Here is a 9,044-nt window from a genome sequence, read left to right on the forward strand (position 1 = left end):
ATTTTACGGCCCATCTCACCGGAAGAAAATTCTGTGAGGCCGGATCTTTCATGTAGACCCCCGTCGCGCCGCGACACGTGCCCGCACGCACGCAGGCCCGCACGTACGCGCGCCGTGCGATCAAACGTGCACGGCGCGGATGGGGGTCTCGCCGGGGTCCTTCACGCGCGGGCCTCATAGAAGTTTCTTCCCATCTCACCCGGGTTGCGGCTCGAGTTTCTCACCCGCGGGCGGCCCACATCCTTGGCCGTTGGCTTCCTGCCCCCCGAGCGGCTCGGCGCAGCACGGTCCTGGCGCGGCGTGCAGCCGAGCGCCTCATCCGCTGCCGCCCCGGCGAACGCGGCCCGACGGGAAGCTACGAGCTAGGCGGCCACCCAATCCCGTCGAGTCCACGACGACCCATCGCGTTCTCCAGTCCAGCCGCACCGGACGAGCAACGAGGAGTCAACACCGCACCGCACCAGCGAGGACGTGAGACCCGATTGGGGGCTTTGCTCGTTCCGAGAGAGCAGGCGGCTAGCCCCCGATCCAGCGCAGCGGTCGTGCCGTCTTATCCTGCGCTCCACGTACGGTTTGGACGGGTGCGGCAACTTGCGGTGCTGCCGAGACCTTGTGAGCGAAGGGGACAACGTCTGGCAGTGCTAGGCGTGGACATGCATGCTACAAAGTAGGGGCTACCTGAACCGTGCTCGCCCGCTCGGCGGCGAGAGGACTCGAAGGGGGCACATGCGGCACGCGTGTGTGTGTGTCGACCACACCACAGAGTGTCAGTCCGATTCTGCTGGCTGCGGCTGCATGCTCTCGTGCGCGATGTGATAACCGATCTGGCAGATTTGCTCCCCGCCGTACGTACGTTGGATCTGGTGGCTGGCCTGGCAGCAGCGGCCTCTCTGAGGGATCGCCCGAACGATTCGTCACAAGAAGTATTTTAGTGCTGCCAGATCGTACGGCTGGGATGATAAAGAATTTGCACAAAAGCAGCATGCATGGGAGGTAGTCTACTTTGTGCACTTCAGGTGCACGAATCAATCTCACTAGCTTACACTGCATCTACAAGAAGAGAAAGTAGGGAAATAAAAATGGAAGAAACGGGGCGAGCTTCTTGTTCCTATTTTGGTCGGTTGCCAAGGAAAAGATTGTCACGTACCAAATGGATCGATACGTGATACTCTTCCAGTAAACATATCATAGCGATGATCAACTGATCAGGATAACCTTTGTAATTTTCCATTCTTTGTCTTCACTTCCGGGAAAACCTTGTCTTTTTAGCTCCAAGGAATCGTGCAGGGAGGGATATGCTTCAGACCCCCCCCCCCCCCCCCACATTTTTCGAGAGGATCGGATGATTGCATACAAGTTACAACTGTACCAGGAAGCAGGCTTCAATAGACGGAAAATAATCATACGAGATTATTCTTGTATTTGCTATCTAATCTAATTCATAACATGATATATATAGTAAAAATTATTATAAAATTTATGTTAGAGCTAGAAAAATTATTTATAAATAAAAACAATAAAGAAAACAAAATAATATATCACGCTATTAATTAAATTCAGATATCGCATGATTATTTTCCAGTCGTAAAAAGCTTCCTCAAAAACACGCAGTCATGCTGGCTGCGCGTGCCTCCGCCTACAAATCAGACCACGCGATGAGCTCATCAACCGGACACACGAACAGTGAGATACAGGAGCGCGAGAGGCGCACACCGCGCGCCAACTAATAACACAGGCGTGCGGCTGGCCATGTCCACGGAGCCGCTCTTCTCATCGGCCGCCGCGGGGGGCGGCGAGACGAAAAGGAGCCGGCGCTTGGGCATCGACGACGCGGGGGAGTTCGGGAGGTGGCAGCTGCGGCACTTCGTGCTGGGTGTCCGCGGCGTGGGCGCTGGAGGCGCTGCACACCATGGTCATCATCTTCGCGGACCGGGAGCCGGCCATGGCGTGCGCCGCGGGGGACGGGCGGTGCGGTGACCGATGCGCCGACGGCGGACGGGTGGGAGCGGACACGAGTGGGGGCTCGTGTGCGGGGAGCAGTACAAGGTCGGGCTCGTCCAGGCTCTCTTCTTCGCCGGATGCATGATCGGTCAGTGCTCCAACACTAATCCTCCTTGCGCTTCTTCCTTGACTCGTTTGTAGCTGGCCACGGATTGATTTCTGTCAAGCACCTTCCAGCGTCTCTTTATTCTTCTTCTCATCGTGTTGTCTAGAGAATTCGGTTCAGAGTTGGATTATGATTAGCACGTCCGAGACTCCACGCCCAGTGGCCATGTCGGGTGCAAGCCTAATCGCAGAAGCAGAACGGAGCAATTGCGCGTGTAAGGTTAGGATTAAGCTGTGTCCTGGCATTTTAAGTAGCATCGCAAGAGTTGAGTGGGCAGTACCGTACCTACGTGCTCTGAGCAAACAAAAATCTCGAGTAGCAGACCGCGACGTGACGAGATTCCGTGGTGCGCTTTTGGCCGGCGCTTATGCGGCACCCGCTGAGACCGTAGCTAACTTGAGACTTTCGATTTTTTTATTCTCTTTATAAAGAAGTTTTTAAGTTTATTTCTTTTATGATTAGATTCAATCATTTTACTTTATGAATCTATTCGAAAAAAATAGTTAAAAAATAGAGAAAATAAAAAAAATGAGAACGGAAAAAATAGTTGGATGGTCTTACGTGTTCTGCCGCGGGGAGACAAGTTCGCGGTTCGTCAGTGCCACGCCAGCAGCGCCGGATCAGCCCTCGGTGGTTCTGGATCCGCCATTGCTCGGCAGTGTTACTGTGTTTCTTCTTGTGCAGTTAAACTCGTACAGTATGATACGGGTACGGGGACTTCGAACGTAGAGAGTGCAATCACTGAAGAAGAAGCTTGTATTAGTTGATTGACAGCCACAGTCAGTGATCCATTGTCTTTGACAATTTTGTCTCGTCCACATGACTCCATCAACCGCAGAGTAAATCCAAACCACGGTTGGATCAGTCTCATGTAGATGCCCCATTCGACCGCGTAATTTTCTAGCTTCCCAACCTTTTCGCTGCCGCTGCATCCACTACTACCTGTGGCTGTGGACTAGCATTAGATTATTTGGATTGGACAGACAGATGAAATTAATGCTTTATTTAGATATCAGTTTCAAAAAATTATGTATTAAGAAACTACAGCTTTAAAAGTCAGAGCCATATAATACCTCGGTTAAAAAAAAGGTCTCGCGTGGAGTTTTCGAACTCCAAAAAAGACTGTAATTTTAGCAATATATGGTTTTCTAAATTACAAGATTGTTACATTCAAAACCAAAATATCTTGTAAAACTATATATAAATAAAATTATCTTATACTTAAATTTATAAGGGAAAAATGTAAATCCCAAAAGTTACTTGGATTTTTGACTTTCCCCCCAGAAGTTGTTTTGTTGCAAAAAAAAAAACCCCAAAAGTTTGATTTTTTTTTGCAAAAAACCCCCCAAAAATAAAAAAATCACAAACAAATTCTAAAAAAACCAAAGACAATTTTAAGACTTTCTGTGATTTTTTATTCAAAAATAAGATCCTTTGCATCATATTTCATGAAGAGTAAGTTTGAAAAAAAAGAAAAATGTGCATCTCATTTATTAACTCATGCTGTTTTAACTTTGTCATGTCTACCATTATTTTTCCTACTCAAATAATTATTTAGGTAAACTAATAAAAATGGTTTCACTAATTTTGGGGGTGTTATGGATTAGTTTTAAATTAATTTATCTGTAACACATTTACTCAATCCTGCACGTTACAATAACTATTTCGAAATTTTATGTATTTTTATAAGATAGAGGATCATGTAAGAAGACTAAAAAAATTGGTTTCATGATTTATGAATCAGTAAATAATTAACTATGCATTTAACTTTAATTAATAAATGAACTGTATATTTTTTCAAACTTCCTCTCCACGAAATATGATGTAAAGTATATTATTTTTGAAAAACAATTCACAAAAGGTCTTAAAATTATCTCTAGTTTTTTTAAAAAAAATTGTGATTTTTTTTAAAAATATTTAATTTTGACGGGTGTTCTTGCAACAAAACCAACTCTTTGAGATATTTTTTTTTTAAAAAGTAATTTTTAGAGGAAAAAAAATCAAAATCTAAGTAATTTTCGAGGGTTTTGCATTTTTCTCTAAATATTATCATATTATCCCACGTCGCTCACTACCAAAACTAAGTTAGTACTTACTCCGTTTCATAATATTTGTGTATGATCTTAGTATTATTTATCTCAAATTATTTATCTATTACGGTAATAAAAATAATTTATGGTCTATTTTACTCATATACCCTAGAGTGCATGAATGCGTTTACCTTAACGCTGGTGAGTTAGTTGTTCTCATGCTTACATTGATTAAGAATAACATATTCATCTTACTGTATTTTTTTACTCGATTTCAGTATTTATTGATTTATATGTAATGATAGATGTGAACAAATATTGGGAAACAGAACTAACAGTAAATAACATGTGGATGTGACCTATGGCATGTCCCGTCTGGTTCCGGCAATCCCGGCAGTTGATTATTGGCCTGCCGTCGTCTCGTAACTCACAGACTGACAAAGACCAGTGGGCCGTCGGGCCGCACGTTGGACTGATGGGTAGGCTACCTTTTTTTTTGCCCCCTATCTGGGCATGACCCAAAGGCACATGCTTGATCCGTCTCTGTTTTGATTTTTCTCTCTCCCGCCCTCGCGCGCGCGCTGTGTGAGGCAATGTGGTTTTGACAGTGCAGCCGACGGCCGTGTGTAGTTTTTGCAGGCGCCGGCGTGTTCGGCCACCTCTCGGACTCGTTCCTGGGCCGGAAGGGCTCACTCCAGGTGGTCTGCGGCCTCAACGCTGTCTTCGGCCTCCTCACCGCGCTGTCCCCCACGTGCTGGGCCTACGCCGCGCTGCGCCTCCTCACGGGATTCAGCACCGGCAGCGTCGGCGTCCTCGCCTTCGTCCTCGCCACCGAGCCCATCGGGCCCTCCCGCCGCGGGGCCGCGCGGCATGTCCACCTTCTACTTCTTCTCCGGCGGCATCGCTGCTCTCGCTGGGGCCGCCGCGCTCTTCCCGCACTCCTTGCGCACGCTGTACGTCGTCACCTCCCTCCCGTCCCTCGCCCTCGTGCTCGCCGTCATGCCATTCGTCTCCGAGTCGCCGCGGTGGTACCTCGTGCGTCGGCGGGTCAACGACGTCATGCACGTCGTGCGCGACATCGCGGCCACCGACGGCAGGCACGTTCCCGACGACGTCACGCTCAAGCTCGACGACGAAGATGACGGCAAGAACGTCGACGATTCGTCGGCGTCATCCTCGGGCTCCATTGTGGACGTCTTCCGGCTCTCCGTGCTCATCAACCTCCTGACCTGGGTTGTGTACTACGGTCTCAGCCTGAACGTGGTCAACCTCAAGATGAACCTTTACGCCAGTGTCGTCGTCAACTCGCTCGCCGAGATGCCTGCCTACCTGCTCACCGCTCTGCTCCTCGACCACTGCGGAGCTGCTCCCGACGGTGGTGCGGAACGCCGCGCTGGGATCCACAGCGCAGGCGGCGCAGATGGGGGCCATCGTGGCACCGCTGGTGGTGGTGCTCGGGGAAAGGGTGCCGTTCGCGGTGTTCGGCGCTTCGGGCATCATCGGCGGCCTGCTGATCGTTTACCTGCCGGAGACGACGAACAAGCCTCTGTACGATACCATGGCCGGGCTGGAGGAACGGGAGAAGACCCTTCTCAAGTGAAAACAAATGGTGTTTTTTGTCTTGTCTTACTGATAGTTATCGTCCACGATGTGAAGTGAGTTACACAGAGCTGGATCGCTAGGGCGTAGATCGCCATAGTCCAGTTTACTGATCATGTGAACAATTATTTTCGCTCGCTTCCTATTCTTCAGATGCATGAAATATTGGGTGATTTCAAGCGACGTTTAAATTCCATCGGGGAGGAAAGGTTAAGGTTTGGAGCTTCCGCCCATGAGTTTTTCCGGCGAGGATTTATGCCATGCGTCTTAGAGGGTGGTTGGCGGGTGGCTTGCAGGGATCCCGATCCCCTGACTTCAGAGGGATGAAGTCACGAGTGAACAGTAAATTGTGAGTAGATGAATAATTTTACGGTAGCAACGGTTCCATTAATTTACTGATGAGTAAACTGTAGCAAAAGTACGGTAGCAACGGTTCCATTAATTTACTGTACTTATTTACTGTTCCTGTTACGCTGTAGCAGTACATCTGATCCATCCATCCATGATCCAACGGTTCACCGAAGTTTGAAGTCACCTGACTTGGGTGAAGTCAGAGGATCCGATTCCGGCTTGCAGAGGAGGAGGGTGGGGGTGGGGGCGGGGACTCCGTGAGCCACGGATCAGACGACAGAGAGCTTTAAAATGGAGAAGTTAACGTGACAGACGGTAGGCGTGAATCCGTCGCGGGTACGTCGCCAGAGATAGCCATAAGCAGGGGAGCGAACCAACATTGGGAGGTTGAAGATGATCTCTAAGGGGTTGGATCATGATCTGATGGTTAATTTTCAGCACTCAGAATTTTGCTTTTTTTTCAGATGACTTGAGAATTAGCATCACCCTTAATTTCGTGTTGGAAAAGATCAAAATCGAGATATGCTTGCTGCTACTTCTGTACAGCCCAACCACTTGAGGTGTGGGCTATGTCTCAGCCTAGCCCAAATATACAACCGAGGAAGAGTTCGCTGCAGGCCTCTGGGCCGGCCTTTCTTTGGTCCGTTACTGAAACAGGAGCCTAGAGATGTTACGGATTGGGACATGCAACAGCGGGCACTGGAAGCGTAGAGATGGATCCAACAACGCAACAGGCACCCTGGCCTACGTCCGTGAATGCGTGCAGGCCACCACCACGCCGAGACAGTGACGCGACGGCATTGCATGCAAACAAGTACTCCCTCCTCTCTCTCTCAGGGGGCGCTTCCAAGGAGTCATCTAACGCTTTTTTACATGATAAAGGAGAAGAAAGAAAAAAAAAGGAAGAGTCTCGCCCATCCATATTTTGTCCTGGCCTCCTTGGGCTAACGCTCGACGGGGCAGCGAGTCTCATGTCGTACCCCACACCAGGAGCTAGATCTTGTACCACTATATCTCTATGGAGGATTCTGGCTGTTAGATTAGTCGCAATTACTTTTTAGCATGAGCTAGAACATGTAAATGTACGTCTTCAGTATATCCTAGTATGGAAATTCTCGATTCAAATTTTACTTCACTGTCTGACTCAGCATATGTACTATATGATCCTACATCCGCTAATACATAAAAAGCTTATGCATTCACTCATGCGAGTTCATATTCAATCAATTAAAAAAAACTCAATACAGTCTGTTTAGACATATACAACTAATTAAATATTTTTTAACTAATATAATTTTGAAACCTGCGTATAATTCATACGAGCAATAAACTATACGGAAAACCAACGATAACTTCGTGAGTCCTGCTCTTGCGTGCTATTCACACGATGAGTTGTGTCTGACAGAATCGATTAAAGAAATTGGAGCACTCTAAGATGTTTGCCCCAGAAGGTTAGGATGTTGTCCGTGGTGTAGATAAGGGGTGTCTCTCGCGGTAGGCCTCGCATCGTCAGTTAGTAGCTGCCTGTAGATATTTTCAACACCTCACAGCGTGACGAGGGTGACTCTTAGGTGACCATCCGTCTGATCGTAATAGGAGCGGTACGTCTTATTTAATACTATCTATTTGAGTATTTATTTTACACTAGCACTCTCTTGTAGCGAGCATACGCGTGGAATGATATTCCGTAGTATTTAATATCATGGAATGTGCTGACGAGTGAGCGTGATGATGTTTGATAATGTTATAGTGCGTGCAAGACGACCAAAATAGAGTGCCGTGCATGCCTGTATGGATGGAAATAGATCTATACAAATCGAATAGTCTATTTTTTATATTGCTATCCATATTTTAATACGAATATAAATATAAATTTGAATATTCTTGAATAAGAATACAAATCGGATAGTTCGAATTCGAATCCGCATTTAAATATCCATTCGATCGGGTTGTATATAAATACCCTACACGTTTAACAACTATAATTTTTATTTTGGTGCAAAAAAATTCGATCACATTTGGAATTACTGGACTTACCAAAGTTTTTAGAAATTTTATGTCGAGTATAGGTCTGTCGTATGTTTTGGTTTGGTTCATTTGTATGGATACCTTCTCGCTTGATACATAAAGGAGTAGAGACTATGATGGAAAAAGGGGACACTCTGTAACCGTGCAACATACTTTTTAAGAAAATCTATATGATGTAGTTCTATTATCCTATAGTAGACTTAACTAGATAAATTCTTATATTTTTAAGTCCACTCGACATATATCCGCTAGAAGCATAGATCAACACACTTATCGTTAGGTACAACCCATATATATTGTGAGGGATCAATCCTCGACAAGTATGTTTGATTTCTTGAATAATGTTTCATAGAGCTATATTGTATAAGTAGGTTGAGGAAAAACGACTGAGCGGAATCATATTTATTGATAAGGATAATATTTAGTTAGTTGTATCTGTCTGAATAGGCTAAACTAAACTTCTGTTTAATTGATTGAATCTCTGACCATATGAATAGACGTAAAGAGTTAAGATTATAATTAATTACTTGTATGAAAATAATTTTATGATACTAAGATGTTAACATACCAGTATGAGCGGATGTAAAGACTATATTCACCGGTCCAAACTGCACTCCAGAAGGAGAATAAAATCTTATATTTTACATCTATAAAATTAAGTTAGAACAGTAAATACAAACAACCACTAAACCAGCTGAAAGAGATTGTAACAACTAAACAGAACTTAATTCATCATTATTCGTATCCATATACTCCGAAAGAGAGTTCCAGCCAGCTCCGAATTGATGGTTCTCGGTTGAGCAGCTATATATTGGAGCCGAGCAATTTCATACTACCTCTGTTTTCGTTTACTTGTCATCAATTTTTTTTACTGTAGCAAATTTGATCTTATATTTTTTTCTAAAAAAATTTACGAATACTTAAAAATA

General features: G+C 45.7%; 1 pseudogene; it reads left to right on the forward strand.

Annotated features, from left to right (window-relative positions):
• The first annotated feature begins 1,647 nt into the window (after positions 1–1,647).
• On the forward strand, positions 1,648–5,919 carry LOC133887793 (organic cation/carnitine transporter 4-like; annotated as a pseudogene).
• The last annotated feature ends 3,125 nt before the right edge of the window (positions 5,920–9,044 follow it).

The sequence above is a fragment of the Phragmites australis genome, chromosome 13 (assembly GCF_958298935.1).
Source record: "Phragmites australis chromosome 13, lpPhrAust1.1, whole genome shotgun sequence".
NCBI classification, from domain to species: Eukaryota; Viridiplantae; Streptophyta; class Magnoliopsida; order Poales; family Poaceae; genus Phragmites; species Phragmites australis.